The following is a 16,504-nucleotide window of genomic DNA, read 5'->3' as shown; positions in this document are numbered from 1 at the left end:
TTTTCTTTGTTTTGTTTGTTTAAATAGGAGACAGGGGACGGACACAAATATAATCGACCAAATATTTTAAAGTTAGTAAGAAGGGTTTTGGAGAAAGATCATAAAGTGGATCAAACCCTCTGTCAGAGACTTGGTACTCACAGTCACCAGGGCAAGCAGGTTGCATCTTGTATACGCACACTGCCATGCAGACTGCATCAGTTCACTTCTGCAGCTGGCATGAAGCAGCAGCACAGTCCAGACAGAAGATCATGTATTACTACTAACATGCAATGTTGGAAGTAAAGGAGATTCAAGGGCAAAAGTGAAAAGGTCTATGTTAGTTTATTTTTTTTGCTCATGGGAATTAATTTTTTTATTTTAGATCAGATTAAATGTGTGGGTAAAAGCCATTCTTTTAAACTGGTATTGTTTATGATTGATGCATTAAGAAGGAGAAGATGACAAGTATTATGCACATTGTTTGTCTGGGTAAGCAGAATTTCATATGAAAAGAGGAAATACAGGGATTACATGTCAAGTGCCTGTTCCTTTGTGTTATCCCATCCAGCATTACTTCTGGTTCTATGCTATCAGTTGTGAAATGGTTATTTCAGTACCTGGATAAGTGAAATGCACTTATTTCATAATTCTTTATTTCCAGGAATTTCTGTAATATAAACCACTCAAGTTGGCTATCCAGATTATATTTAAATATGACACTATCCTTTTGCATCTTGAGGCACTTTACATCCCCACAAATATCAGTATGTGTGCAGTAGGAACCAAACACAAATAGTTCCATGGAGAAGCAGTACCACTGTGTCCCCTACTCTGCAGAGGAGACTCGCCACACAGCGTTTTACCCCTCGGTGCAGAGGAGAAGCTTTAGGGAATTCGTGCACATAATCTGGGCAAAGGAAGGCAAAGATTTAACGTGGGACATGGTTTTCCATTTTTGTGCCATAATTTTAAACATTAGGCAACATCTGGTTACATAATATGTAGGATTTATTAATGTATTTTTCACAGCTAATCAAGCACTTCAGGAGTACTGATGAATGTGTTGATAAATTTACTGTCATTTTTAATGAGAACATACAGCTGTGCAAATGGTCACAAGCAATGCTTTCTGCCTACTTTCAAATGCCACCTCCTTTTTGGTGAACAAGATTCCCTACAGCAGGCTGTCCTCCCCTTGGCCAGTGACTGCTGTGTCTTGGTTGGAAGGTTGGGTGTTTTTTATCATGAAGGGACACACAGAGGATTCCTGATCTTCTGCTGCATGGTACTGAAAGGGACGAATGATGATCTCGACATGGTGGAGGTTGTGCACTGACACCAGGGCTCCCTGAGACCACAGGGCCTCCCTGGAGGTAGGTGGGCCATTGCCTGCAGACCCCGATAGTGTTGGCATGGCAGATTCCAGGGGAAGAGACTGCCACCAGAGCAAGAATCATCTCCTCCTTTTCACCTGTTTCCTACCCTTTGGTTGTAGCTTTTGGTTTACATCAAGGGACTTGCCACTGGGGAGAGTTTTCCCTTTCCCCCCCTCTTTTTATCCCCTCTGTCATTGTTGATATGTGCCATCAGTCAGGGAGCCTGCTAATAAATTTTCATTTGTGTGCATTTGTCTCAACATCCTTTGTGCAACACACTGATTCAAACATGCCTTCTCTCTCAGCAAGTTAGGAAAGTAAAATATCACTTTTTGGCCAGAAACTGAAAGGAAATAGGAAGATTTTGGGCCATGAGAGGACATCCATCTGTGTACAGAAACACTTGGATGAAAGACAGTAGGTAGCAAGATGTCACCTGGCTAGGACAATGGGTCTGAACCAAGTGCTCAGGTTGAACATTGAAGTAAAAGAAGCCTCAGCCAAAACTAAGGGCAATGCAGGGTGAGGTTCCAGTGCCCAAAAGGTCATTCTCTTGTCAACATCCATGCCTTTCAACCTAGCCCCACAAACTTGGCCACTCTTGTTGCCAGCAGCTCTGCTGCTATTGCAGCTCTTCTCAAGGCATACAGCACTAGGGCAGCCTTTGGCAATGAAAGCAACAAATGTGCCCAAGCTGTTTTCTTTACTTAATACAGTTTTCTTAATTAGTGATAGAGTTACCCAATGACTTCCCAATAGATTAACCCCGTTGCACAATTAACAACTTGCCACAGTACATAGAACATTCTAAGAGCTGAAAAAACATGTTCTGCCATGTAGCCGCAGGTCTGGGATAGCCAGAAATAATTTTCATCACCACAAATAAGAGCTGGAAGACTGGAGTCTGAATCACACCAGTCAATGAAAGATTTTCCACTAACTTCAAGTGGGACAAAATCCTGTTGATAACTCACTTTTTGTCATGTCTAAGAAGTATTGGAAAATTGATGTGCAATTCCTTGTATTCTATATAGGCTTTAAAATACACAGTTAATAGGCTATTTCTTCTTAGATATAGGAATAACATTTATGCAAAAATTGCATGCAGGAAATGTTGTTTTAAGATATTTGAGAACATATTATACAGCGCTGGGATTTTTAGTCTTTTCCTTCAAAAGTGAGTATGGGTGTTTCAGTGGCTGAGGATGAAAAATAAAACCAGACACTCTGAGACCTAACAAACATTGGTCCCAAAAGCTGATAAAGATACTAGATGCTTGGACAGATCACATCCCCTCTAAAGTCAAAGATAATTTGGTAAGCATCTGTCACTGGAGATTCAGAGACCATCCTCCAGCTCTCCCCTTCACTCCCCATGCAGGCTGAGGGGAGGAAGCAGGGTGTTACAAATTACTGTCAATGAGTAAAAAGAAAAGTATCGCTCCACAGGTATCTATCTGGTATTCAAGTTAACTCACCAGTTTGGGAGGCAGTGATGCAACCTGGAATGTATAATAAAAGTGTGACACACAAAAAAATTACTGGCATCTATTTATTAGCTTGCCCTACTCACCTGACTGGATTCAGAGTTGCAGAAGTTTAAATCCCATGGCAGAGTGCTTTTGCAGGCCACTTTATTTATAGCAGATTTCACACTTGGCTACTTTATCTCCATTGGCAGAATTCCTACTTGCCCATAGCAAGCCATCTCAAGCATATCAACAAGACCTGAGCCTGTATTTAATAGTGAAAGAGGATTTTTGCAACTTTGTTCTCATGTACAAAGTCTATGTGGTACTTTGCATGGTGATTTCTCTATTACAGTTTCCAGCTGACTTCCATTCCTTGATATATTTCAGGACCCTCTTGCAAACAAAGTCAACCACCGTCATTGTTTGTGCAATCTAAATTTTCCTTTGTATTTTAGCAACAGATGCTAGAGAGTGTTCCTTCTGCATAAAGCCCCCATTTTAGGTTCTTTGCTCACCTCAACTCTTTCTAGTGACAATGTATCTGTGTGATAATAAGGCTTTTTAATTCTCCAGAGCTCTTGGTAATCATTCTAGTGCCTCTTGGTGCTGTCTTTAAATTAAGACAGCTAAGAAAATTTTGGTGTGACTCCACACAGGGAGTCAATGATACAAGATTCTGTCTGAGCTCCAACCCCAAATTATGGATATGTGTTCATAATGCACACACACAAACTCAGAATCAAAGCTACATATTTGAGCCATGAAAAGGGATCAAAGTCATGATGGGATTATGCATCCCAAAATATTTGTGTGGTGACTGTCAGGGATCTGCAAGTAACCCTTTCCAGCACCTTACTGTTGTGTTTCATTTTAAGTGAAATCTTGCATTCTGGAATTGGAGCTGGAAGTCAATACCAGAAGCCTTAGGCTTTGGTGCCTTCTAAGGAATGTTTAACTCAGTGTTTCCCCCAAACTAAACTTGCACAAAGCATGATTATGACCTATTATGGCTAAAAGAGCCCTTAGCAATTTAAGATCCTCTTTTTTTTTTATGGTCATGTTACTGGTACCATCAGCTCCAACAAGCTATACCCATTGCTAAGATCAAGCCTCTACCCTATCCTTCCTCTGCCTTTCTCGTGTAAAATGTTGACCATTCCACTGAATATTTTTTACCAAGTATTTTTACCCCAAGTTGGCAAATCATCAACAGTTACTTCCTAAGAAATCTTGGAAAGTAGGAGTCACAGTGATGGGGAACCTTCTGCTCTTCAGCAATGTCAAAAGAAAACTTTGTATATATCTATAAAAAAAAGAGTTAATGGCAAGGAATGTTGTGCCATCTATGTCAAGCTAGACCACTGAAGCCCTTATTTCAACATTACAGTTTATAATTTATTTCAGAGAAAGGCCCATTCTCATTTATTCCCATTTATTCGGATGCTGGAAGGATATTTGAGGTATACTCAGAAATTTTCTTTTAACCTGAAACAAACTGTGGCCTCATTCCACAGGAATTACTCTAATTTAACACTGGAACTTAAGTGTAGGCCCCTGATTAGAATCAGGGAAGTTACATCAAGTGAAGCAGAAACAACACAGTAGGGAATCAGGCCCCTGACTGCATGCAAGTTTACTAGACAGTCCATCTATTACGTCTTTTTTTACACTGTGAAACTTAGGAATGGAGTAAGAATGGAATAAGAATGAAATAAAGCTCTTCTATTTACAATTTATGTGATGCAATTTTTAGTGGGAAGAAAAAAATGGAGTGAATGTTAGGGTTTCTAGTAGTCCTGGTTCTCTGCTCATTCTGTATGTCCTATATGAGGTGCAGCCTGTCTCCTTTTAAATGGTCACATGCAGGAGCAGCCAGCTTGGACCTCATACCACAGGGCTGTTTCATACACTGTGGTGTTAGCTGCAGTGCAACTTTTTATTACACTGCTTGTTTCACTAAGCCCTTGCTTTGTGCATACAGTGGTCAATAAAAAAAAACCCAAAAGAACCAGCCTCCCAGTTTTCCCAGTGTCTCCGAGGTCAATACAACTAAATTTTAAGTAAAAGCTTCTTTTGTCACCTCAGTTAGGTTGTTTACATATAATAGGCACTGCTGAGTAGTACATCTGGTTAATGATTATCTTTTACATATTGATATTAGTACCTGAAGTGGGAACATCTCATTTCCTGAATATGATTACCATTTTGAAATCTTATGCACAGGGGAAAAAAACCAATTCTATAAATTAAACAAGAAGTTCTGAGAACTTATATCCCCCAGTTCACATCCAGATACTAATGCATCTCATTTACTTTGTTGCTATTCCCTTGAGTTATCTGTGTCATGCAGACCAGTCTTGCATGTCATGTTAACTATCCACTGAAAAAAGCTAGAAGTGTACTTGTAACTGTGCCCTAAGCTAGCGTACAAGGTAGGTAGAAGAACATAAAAAATTCATCACTGTTACATTTCAAGTTGCTGGGATATTTTAATTCCAATAGGACAGAACCCATGTCAGCTAAAGATGGAGCTATAATTAAACTGATATGGCATTCACAATTGCCTCGAAACCCGCTGTAGTTGTCATATGTTTCTTTTCCCCATCTTTAAACTATATGGAAATCAATTATCTCAACAAACCAGCTGTAAGGACTGTATGCCAACCACTTACACTTGAAGTGAATAAATTATTTGAAATTCATTATTGATGTGAACAACTCTCCAAGATTTAAAGCACCAGTCCATTTTCTGTGCTGAGATTCACATGGAATTTTAACAAGTTCAGCACTATCCTCCGTCATAAATTCGTATAGCAAACTGTTATGCAAATAGCTAGAGTTCAGGGATTGGCGAGCCGTGCACAGAAAATTATGCTTCAGATGACAAAGTGCCCGTGAGTTAATGGTTCTTTACATTTAGTGACAAATTTGTTCCTGATTTACCCCAGAGTGACAGACACAGGGTAAAAGGGGGACATCGGAGACTGAAAATACCATTTGTGTGTCAAGGATGTTAGCAACCTGGAGTGGTGATAGGCACTGGTGTCACAGGATATAAAATTGAGTTGATGTGATGTCATTTTGGCTCTACTGTAACCTGGTTATCTCTTGCCAAGACTTCATGTATGATTAGTCAGCTCGGAGAGGACAGCAAGCCTTATCAGGCACACTTCCTGACATTCCTGTCAACTTAAGAAATGTGGTTAAGGAATTTAAGATGAGGTGTCACATCTTCATATCAAATCCCATTGAGTCACCACCTACAAGTTTGAAGACTCCTTCTAAAAATATTAATGAAAAGGAAAAATGAAGTTTGGGCTCAATTTGACCTTGTAACGCATTTTGCATGCTACATCCCTCTAAGTTAGTGTCTTTAATATGCATACTTTTTCTTTGTATACATGGAAAATAATTGTTATGCAGGCTGTGGAAAAATAATATTCATTAATACTAATGCAAAGGCATGCTCTGAGTTAGCGGACTTGTAGTCTGTAGAATAAGGCAACCTTTTATGTGCCTGAGCAATTTTAAAAGAAACTCCGCGTGTAAAAAGCTTGCAATCCCATATATTTAACAAGGACTATATTTGGAATGGTTAATAGACAGATGAAAATACTAAGCATAACAATATTTTTTCATCTCTTCAAAGGAAAAGCTTGTACAATGTAATATTCACACTGTATACAGACTCTTTCAAGTTTCTTTTCAAAAGCAAGTTAGCAGCATGCTATTTTTATGCCATTACATTTGTCCAACTGCACAATTTGTATTAATAAAAGCAGTTGCATTTTCTTCCTTGCAGTGGGGCTCAAAGTTAAAATTCATTGCTAAGCCGAAAAGATTCCATATATGCCACAGACCAAAACACTGCATAAACAAGGCACACTAAAGGGTCTGTCTACAGACTACGATCTGGAAGACTGAACATGCATAAGTACTCAGTTTTTCAGCCATTGCCAAGTTATTCTTCCAAGTATTTCAGGGCCTGGTAAGCTCCAAAGAGTCTTCTCAGGCAGCGTACAACTGCTTCACAACCCTTAAACAGAAGCTTACACAGTTCCAAGTCCTGACACATAAGGTACACATTCCTTCAGTAACAGTTTTTACAGTTAATAATTAAAAATATATCTGTGCTGAAGAAGCAGCCCTAGGAAAAATAATTCTACATGGCACAAACATTCATGAGTCCTTCATAAAGGGATGATTCTGGCACTTGCGATGCAGATGCAGAAGACAAGTAGACTTTGTAAGCACATCCAAGAAGATATGCTTACAAAGATACAGAAGACTAACTGGCTGCAAGAGCTCTGTTAAGAGAACATAAAGCTATAATTACATGATAACCTTTGCTCTTTCTGTTACTGAGTAGAGCAGCAATAAACTTTTTACGCCTTGTCGTATTTACTGTGTTGATTTCACCTTTCACAAACAATCACTATTTGCTTGAATAGTCCTACAAGAGCCTTTTTGCTCTTCCAGAACCAGTTTGTGATGTCTGCAGATGTGTCCCCTGAATTCTTGCTTCCAAATTTAAATGCACTGCTTGTCTAATCTTAATAAGACAAAACCAGGAAGAACCAGTGGGAACACTTTGAACAGAGCAAATTACTTAGATCTTTAACTCTGTGACTTTTCTCATGACAATGAAATGCTAAAGCAAGAGCATCTGTGACCTGTATGGTCAGCAAGCTAAGCCCATCAAGTTCAGGATTCAAGTCCTTGCCTTGAAGAACCATCCAGCAGTCAGAAGACTTTCCCTCCAAGAAATATATGGTAAGTTGTAGAACTTTTTGTGCACAACAAGCACAAAGCTAGACAACCTCTTCCTTACCAAACTCTCATGACTATGTCCGAGTAGACAAAGACAAACATAAAAGAAGAAATGATTTAACACCTCAGATACAAGCTGAGTTATAGAAACATTCAGTGATTCAGAGAGAAGACATTCACTGCTATTGTACAGCCTTCAGTCTGAAACTATGTAAAACTTTATCTAATTGACTACAAATATTATGAATTGTCTTCTGAAAGCCTTCTCCTGTGGAATGATAATTTAATTGTGTAGATCTCTCAGTCTATAAGTAAGCATAAGAAGAGAGCAATCAATTTATGCTTTAGACTAGAGCATCATTTCCAAATTCTTCAAGATAAATAGGTCCAAGGTTACCACTAGATCTCTCATGCTTGGATCTGACAGCTGGGTTGATTTTAGCTGAAACACCCTGCTTTTTCTGGGGATAGACATCAACCTTTCTAGATGTTGGATATTTATGTGCTAATACTATCCTTGAAAGGGCTACTCAACTGCAACCTACCTCTACAGTTCCTTGTCATCTACAACACCAAAATTTCTATCGAAGAAATGGACATGCACAAGACCACTGCCTTGAAGTCCCACAGGCCCTGGAACAAGACTGGGAAATCAGTTTCTTCACTTGTTTTACCAGCAGGACTCTCAGCATGCTTATGCCATCTACAGTTGTCAACGGACACTATCCCACATATGTCTCAAAACTAGACACCACTCTAAAATAACCCTCTGGTAAGAATACGTATCACCCAGCTATAGATATATGCTGTGTGGACATAACTACTAGGTTTTCATATCTAATGAAGTAATTAAACCAACAGATGATTGGCTGGAAAATGATGGAGATCTCTCTTGCTGAAATTGTCCCACAGAGGGAGAAGGCAAGAGTGTGGGAAGAGAGAGAGGCTGTTTATGAGAAAATAAAAATTGTATTCTAGGACAGTAATAAAGACATGGAAGGTGGTGAATAAGGGAGATGGAAGTTCATAGTAGTGGAAATTCAGTTCAAGATATGATTCAGTTCACCTAAATGTTAGTACCTAAACATTTGATGTCAAGCCCGTGTATTGCCCAGGCCTCCTTAGTTAAGCAAGTGAGAGACACCCCCGCAAAAAGAGCAAAGCACCTTCTAGAACAAGAATTATCGAAGACCAGAGGAAGGCATTCTGACCCAGGGATGACTATTTCTCTCCTTGGACAATGGAGCATGTTGAAAGGTGTCAGGACAAGCTATAACACTCTGATTTCTTGCTCTAAGGTTTTGAGGGCAATTTTTGTCTTGAACATCTGGCTTGGGCTTATCTCCAGTTCTTAAAGCAAAACCACTCATTAGAACAGAAATTATATTTCTTAATATTCTCAAAGTACATTTATAGGATAAAGAAGTAGCTGATGATCAGTGCATAATGCAAGGTCAGTCTGTGGCACTTAGCTTTGCAGGAGACAACATTAAGAGCTTATGTAGACCCTAGTCTTACTCTTATTGAGGTCAATGAAAGTTTTACTAGTGATGTCAACGAAAAGAAGCTCAGGCCCAGATGCAGTAGCCGCTGACTCCTTGTCACTGTCTCAAGGGAAGAGACAATTGCCTTGCAGCACTTCTGACCTTGCTCTCTTTTTAAAATTTATTTGTCTTTATCATTCAACATTTTGTTTTCTAATTCACCCTCCAAATTATTCCGAAATAGATTCCTCTTCTACCATTATGCCCAGTGATTTTTTATGCACTTTAGTAAGTCTTCAAACAGCACTCAAGTTCCAACAAATAAATAAATAAACAAACAAACATAGAAACATAAATAAATAAATAGGACATACCAAACTTTTTCTGTAACTGGAGTAAGTCAGCAGAGCTTAATAGTAGTCAATGGGAAGTATCATGATAAAAAAAGTGTCCCTGCTCCAAATGGTCTTTTGTTGATGGTCAGGGCCAAAGAAAATAATTTGACCTCGTTTCCAACATACTTGCTCTTCATAGTAATGAGTCAAATATGCATGCTCGCATTATATTTCACTGAGGTGAGATTAGAAGAAGGTGCCAGGAGGGGGGGCCTTCTACACAAGACAGGTGAAAAACAAGCAAGACGGAGGAAGAATGGAAACAAGTGGAAAGTTTAGGGAGATCGGGAGAGAGCAATTGAAATGGAATTCTAAAATACATACATAGCATCTATTTGTGCCAGGGACACATACTGGAATATGACTTTCTAAATATGCAGCTTTCCCCTTACCTGAATTATTTTAACCATCAGTTATCCCTCTTGAAAATGGGTGGGGCTAGCAGACATCTTCACCTAAGAAGAAAAATAAGTTATTATAAATTTTGTAGTCATAAGCTGATCTGCAAATACAAGTAATTAGAGGGCTTTGCAGGCTCCAAAGGCTTTGTCATTCTAGCTCCTGCTCTTTTCTCTAGCAAAGATTAGCCAGAGCTCTGGCAAAAGGACATTTGTTTTTTATAGATGGGAAAAGAAAGAACCTCAGGGTCCTGGCCAGATCTTATTATGCTGTTATCCATTCCTGACTCCTGATTTTCTTGAACAAGGTCTTTCAAGGGTGTTTGCACCAAACCCATCCCCTCCAGGAATGTCGTCGTCATGTGTGTGTCCTGTAAAACACACTAGTTGTTCCTAAACACAGTCCAGTCCTGCTATTTTTGCTGGGCCCTTGACAATGTGTCATCTTTGAAATGTCATTGCATTAACCTTTCGCTATGTTTGGGGTGCCAGTGTCAACAGCAGGCGCCTCCAGAAGGATGTGCATTTGATTGGCAAAGACAGGATGATTGACACTGGGCTAGTATTCTGTCAAAGCTCAAGCGTATCATTGCGTGGCAAAGCTATTCTGCTCAGTGCCACCCGTCCCCGGTATATATGCCATGTTGGTGCATTTCAACCCACTGTCAAAGATAGCTAACAACTGGTATCGGTGATGTACGATAAAAAGCAAACCTACCAGTAATCAGTGACAGAAATGGCTATGGTTAGGATAGCAAAAACCCCCCATTTTAATTCTATCCGTCTGTCTACCTATCTGTACATTTGTACATATATGCACACTCTCAGCTAGCTGATTCCTCAGTACAAATCTGTAAGATTTGAATAATTAATATGTAAGGCCTGATTCTTCAGTCTTTATTTTTCTATCTGGGTAGCTAAAGGGAGTTTTCCTAGATATCAGACCTGCAAATCAAGTCCAATTATCAGCAACTCTGATTTGGATACCTGTAAAGTTTTAAAATGTTCTAGCTTGTCAGTCTTACCCTACCCTTTCTGCTTTAAAATGGAAGATATGCCTGAGAATAATTAAGAAAATGTTTAAAGATGAGGATAATTATTCAAGTAATTTGTCTTTTAAAATTAACAATGTGCTCTTATCTATTGGCCTAAAAAGCCTATGTGAAATTTTTGTACTATTCAAAGAAGTCATTCTATCACCTTCTCAAGTGAGAGGGTTCATTTGCATTCACCGATCATCTCATTACATTTTGCCTGTAGTCCTTCCTGCAATTTCACTTGGATATGCTGTTCTTCTCCACTTACTCTCTTAGTGCCCTGGGTGGCAGGCAGTGGCATTAAAAATGTGGTGCTTCTCAGTTCCATCTGATGGCCAATAAAATATTTTTTCCTTTCAGAATATGTGAACTGAGGATGAAAAATCTTTGGATTCCAGATTTTGTGCCTTGTAGCTCAATGTATTTTTAGAATATGTGAGGTTTTAGAGGCATCCCAGCTTTTGCATTTAGCATGTGTGTCCATTTCTGATGAGAAGGTTTCTTCTACTTCTAACATTGGCTGGGTTTTTTTCTTCCCTTTAGAAAATTTTTTTTCATGAAACTCTTTATGGAAACACATTGATTTCTGGAGAAAATGCTGTCAGGAAGCCTTACTTGAGGTAACAGTGAAGGCAACAGTGAAATATATCCACTTATCTAAAACACTGTTGTCATCTTCTGAATCAGGAAAGTTCTGCTGATTTGGAAAGGATGCTAGGTCTTCCTCATTCCAGGGATTTCCACAGATGGAGGTTTTTACTCTGGAACAGAGTGAAACGGGCAGCTAAAATCTTGGCTAATTCCTCCCAATGCAACTCTGGTTTTGTATTTTTCTTTTTTTCTTTCTTTGTTTCTACCTCTGGATGTCTTCTGCTCATGTTATCTCCTGCCACTTCTCAGCCACACTTGCAACCTCCTTCCTTCCCCTGGCTTTCTGTTGGCTTTCCCTTGCATGCTTCCTCTCCATAGACACATCTCTTAAATATAGTCTCCAACTATAAGTTCGTGTTCCCACTGCTTGGCAAAACTTTATCAAACAGCATTAAGCTACTGTATCAGCTCCTGCTTTAAGTCATACCCTGTGATCCAATATTCAGCTTTTTATGATCTGTTTAATCTCACAGAACTATTTTCTATAAACTTTCTGTTGAACTTTTGTCATCACTGCCCTCCACGTATCCTTGGAGAGCTTCAGACATTCTCCCCACCACAGTCACATCTCCCTTTGCTTTTTTAGAGTTATCATTCACTAGTTCTTCCCTTAGGTCTCTATTTACCTCTCAGCCACCTGTGTATTAAACCCCACTTCAGTGCCAATGGCTCAGAAATTTATCTCTGCTAGGTGCCACCCTGTCTTACCTCCATCCACACAATCCTGTATCTTAGCCTGCCTCCGACAAAAACCAAGCCCCTCATCTTTGCTTAAACATTTTTGACCTTTCCCATTTTATCTGTGCCACCATTTTCACTGACACTGAGACTTAAAATTTGAGGATCATCTTTGACTTCCTTTCCAATCACACATCCAAGATGTGTTACAATTCTGCCACATCTGTCTCCAGACCATAACTAAAATCTCGCTATTTCTGACCAAACCTCACATCAAAAACTCTGAACCATCACCTGCTTTGCTACCCACCGCAGCTTCCTTCTCTTTGACATCCCTGACATTCAAATCACTACTTCTGCATCACACAAGACAATTCTCACAGGGCAAATCCTTCTCACAGGTTGGAGTCTTTGCTTTAAATCACTTCAAAGTCCTCCTCCCCCGTATCAAATTCCAGTCGTTCCAGTCCTTGCTGTCAGAACCCAATCAATCCCTTCTTAATTCTCTGTCCTAATTTTTTTGCATTGCCCACACTGTACCCTATTGACTGCCCACTGCCATTGCCTCCTCTCTTTTTAGCATTACCTCTGCTCATGCAGTGGGTGCCTGAAATACTGTTCAGAGTCATTACCCACTTCTACTTTGAGCACAAAAGCAAATAATGATTTGTGGCACGGTTATTTGATATATAGGGATACTCTATTTACATACTGATAGATGGCTAATTGCTTTCATACTTACTGGTAATAGTTCTGTTTTGCCTTATCATATCTCTCTCTCCATTTCACCTGCTCAAAATATCTCTTCCTTGTGACAGGGACTCTGTAGAACCTGTAACTTCAGCAAGAATTTTGTAAATTTGAAGGAACTTTGTAATACCATATTATTAGGTAATAAAAACATAAGTATGACTCATAATTAGTCATACCCTTAATATCTTCCTACGTTTGTCATCCCTTCCAAAAGTTTTCCCAAAGTATTTTTCCTTAAATAACTACTTCCTTATTTAAAATAAAGATTTTAAACAAACAATGAGAATAGACTAAAAATGTTTATGTCTGTACTTATTAAAGATCTATAGCCTTATTATTACAGGAATTACAGTTGCTACTGTCATTTGTCTGTAGTACTTGATTTCATTATTAATAGCATAAATACAGATTTTTTTCAAAAATTCCTTTTGTAGAGAGCACAGTTCATTATAAAACCTGTAGAAAAGCTTTTGAACTGACATAACATTTAACAAACACTGGAGAGAAACTCTAACTCTACTGTTCAAAGCAACTGCACGGTGTTTAATTCACGTTTAATGGTGTTTAGAGATCTCCACTGAGCACGGCTGTACTGGTTAACAGGGGCATCTCTGAAGGCAACTGTTGCTTGATGTATCGAGCCTGTGGTTTTGACACGGGGCTCATTCTGTGGTTGTCCCACCGATTCAAATAGTTTGGAAGTAGTTAGCATGAGCAATGAAGTGGGTAGTGGGGAGGACAATATTTCGACCTAGCAGTTTATCACTGCTGGATAATTTTTCAGGATTCAGTCTGTCACACCCCAACTGAAAAATGACTTGGTTTTACAATGCCATTCATAGTGTACTGCTGTGCTGATGGCAAAATACACACAGACGATTAAGGACTGATATCTATGTATAGGGGAAGATATCATCTGATGAGGAACTAATAATGATGAGCTCTGAGATAATCTGACAGACTCGAGATATCTGCCAAGACTTCCTGGAAATGAAAGGTAGTTCAGATGCAGCAGAAAATAAAGTAAGTAAGTGGCTCTAAAGAGAAAAGGTCTCAGATAGTCTGTGATTCAAGAGGGGAAGTCTCTGCCTCTTAGGCAGGGCTGTGAAGGGAGCCAAGGATGTGCTTCCCAGAGCAATGGCAGCGGAAGGGAACTTTTTGTGAGGGGTTTGACGAGTTCCTGCTGCTAGCTGTATTACTACACATGTTTTAGGTAGCCCACAGAATTTTCAAGTTCTCTTATTGTTATTTAAACACAACTAACAAAGAAACAATTCCTCCTTTTTCCCCTTCCTATTCATTGTATAACTGACTGAGGGACAGGATAGTGTCCATCCTAAAATGGATTTCTTGCAAAACCCATGATAATCACAGCTGACGCAAGGTACATTTTTGTTCTAGAAGATGTTAAAAAGGCTTAAAATTTTCATCTGGTGAATGATATGAAATATTCTGGGTTTTAGAGTGTTTTCAGTTTCTCAAGTTTTACTAGCGTCATAGCAAAAAAGCAGCCTTCATATTATTTCAGAAAAAATTTCCATATACAGCCCCATAAAAAGCTGTCTAGAACATATAATGATGTTTCACAACATGGAAAACACTTGCTTTATCAATCACATGAACGAAACCCACCTTTAAAATGTTAAACATATCTGAACAGTTCCTTATCTTGCTTCAGAATAACATACATAACATCAGGAATCAAGATGTGATGAAGTTTAAATTAAAGTATAAATCACAAAACACTCAGGCAGTGTCATACTGTAAATTAATATAAACCTTCACATACCAGCTACCTCTCACTGAGTGACGCACTGGCTTTTCTGTAATAGGCATTGCTTCTTTAGCTGTTTGCCCCTCCTTGGATAACTCTTAACAGCCAGTTCCAGGAAGAAAAGGAGCAGACCATGCTTGAGAAGCAAGAAGTCAAAGTGGAATATTGCAACGTAAACTTGGGTCTTGCTTTTTTTTTGTCCATTGCTTGCTTTCTATAGGATGGATATCTCCATTCTGAATTGTTTGTCTCTATCACACTTCAAAGTAAATCGCATTTACCTCTGACAATTCATGCGCTGTAGGCTTGTTGCCTGACTATCGCCCACCTCATGGCACACCTTTGTACAGTGGCACTCCTTGAAAATGTTGCAACATTTGCATTGGTGTTAAAAGCTCTTGGTCTAATCTTATTTTCTCTGTACCTCACCTTCCTCAGCCCCCTGTGTCTTCTGCTTTCTCCTAGACAACATGTATGGACTTGCTGTCCCATACATATACTACGTTGCACTCTGCTCACCACACCGTCTCAACCTCTGGACTGCTGCTGTTGGTTTCTCTAGTTCCTACCTGCCTGTTTCTCAACCCTCTTACTGAGGCTCCACATATCATCCATCCATCCATCCATCCATCCATCCATCCATCCATCCATCCATCCCATGCCCATAGCCCACTCTCCCTGCAGCCCTACAGAAAGCAGTGGGTGCCCTTAGCTGCAGTTACAATTCCCTCCACCGAGCCTTCCCATTCTGTTCCGCAACTCAGCCCCCACCTCCTCCCATGGCCCCTTGGCATTTGGCACTCAGCTGCAGCTCAGGTTACTTCATATTTCTCATCAGGGAATTAAGCTCTTCAGAGGCAACAGCAATTGCACATGTAAACTATTTTTCATGCTAATAGAGTGCTCTCTCTCTATTTTTTATCCTCATTAGATAAGACTATAAATACCTGAAAGACTGGACAAACTTGTGCAACCATTTTTGGATTACATAGTCTACAGGATTAGACTTCTTGCAAGATTTCCAGAACTTCCTGGTTGGCTGAGTGGAAATATTTTAAAAATAACATCTTACAGTATTTTGGTGTTTCTGTTTCCTCTATTGGTCAAAAACAGGAAATGCAGAAGCATGTGAATCTCAGGTTTTACTAAACTTGACGAAAAAAGGTTCAGAGAGAGAGCACTTAAAAAAAAAAAAGGACCAGATTAGAAGCCAGTTTCTATTTTCACCTAAACCAGTTCATCCATCTGCTTTAACCATCCTTCAAAACAACACTGACTGGAGTATTTTGCATATTTGTAATGTCTGATGGAGATAATAGGCAGAGAGCAGACTGGTTCCAAAATAGGCTCATGCTCCTTGTGTAACCTGGTGAGTGAACATCCTGACACACATTTATTTGGTTTTTTTCTCTCTTTACTAGTGCAAAACATTCAGGCAGTCAGGTCTTAATTTATTTCCATTTACAATGTTACCTAAGGACATTCCTTATCTGACAAAAGCATTACCATTCAAAAGAGCATTTTCTCTCTTTTAATAGCTGCCCATTCAGCGCTAGTTACCTTATTGCATATATAAAGTTGGGACTGTTTCTTCTCATGTGTATCACTGTATACTGATCAATACTGAGTTTCATCTGCCATTTTATTGTCACCTCCACAGCTCTAAAGAAGGAGCACCTAACCTTTACTTTATAATTTATTCCTCTGAAAATGTATTCTGTAAGTCTATCAGTT

Source organism: Egretta garzetta, unplaced genomic scaffold (assembly GCF_000687185.1).
Source record: "Egretta garzetta isolate BGI_Z169 unplaced genomic scaffold, ASM68718v1 scaffold123, whole genome shotgun sequence".
In the NCBI taxonomy this organism is placed as follows: Eukaryota; Metazoa; Chordata; class Aves; order Pelecaniformes; family Ardeidae; genus Egretta; species Egretta garzetta.
This window is presented reverse-complemented; position numbering follows the sequence as displayed.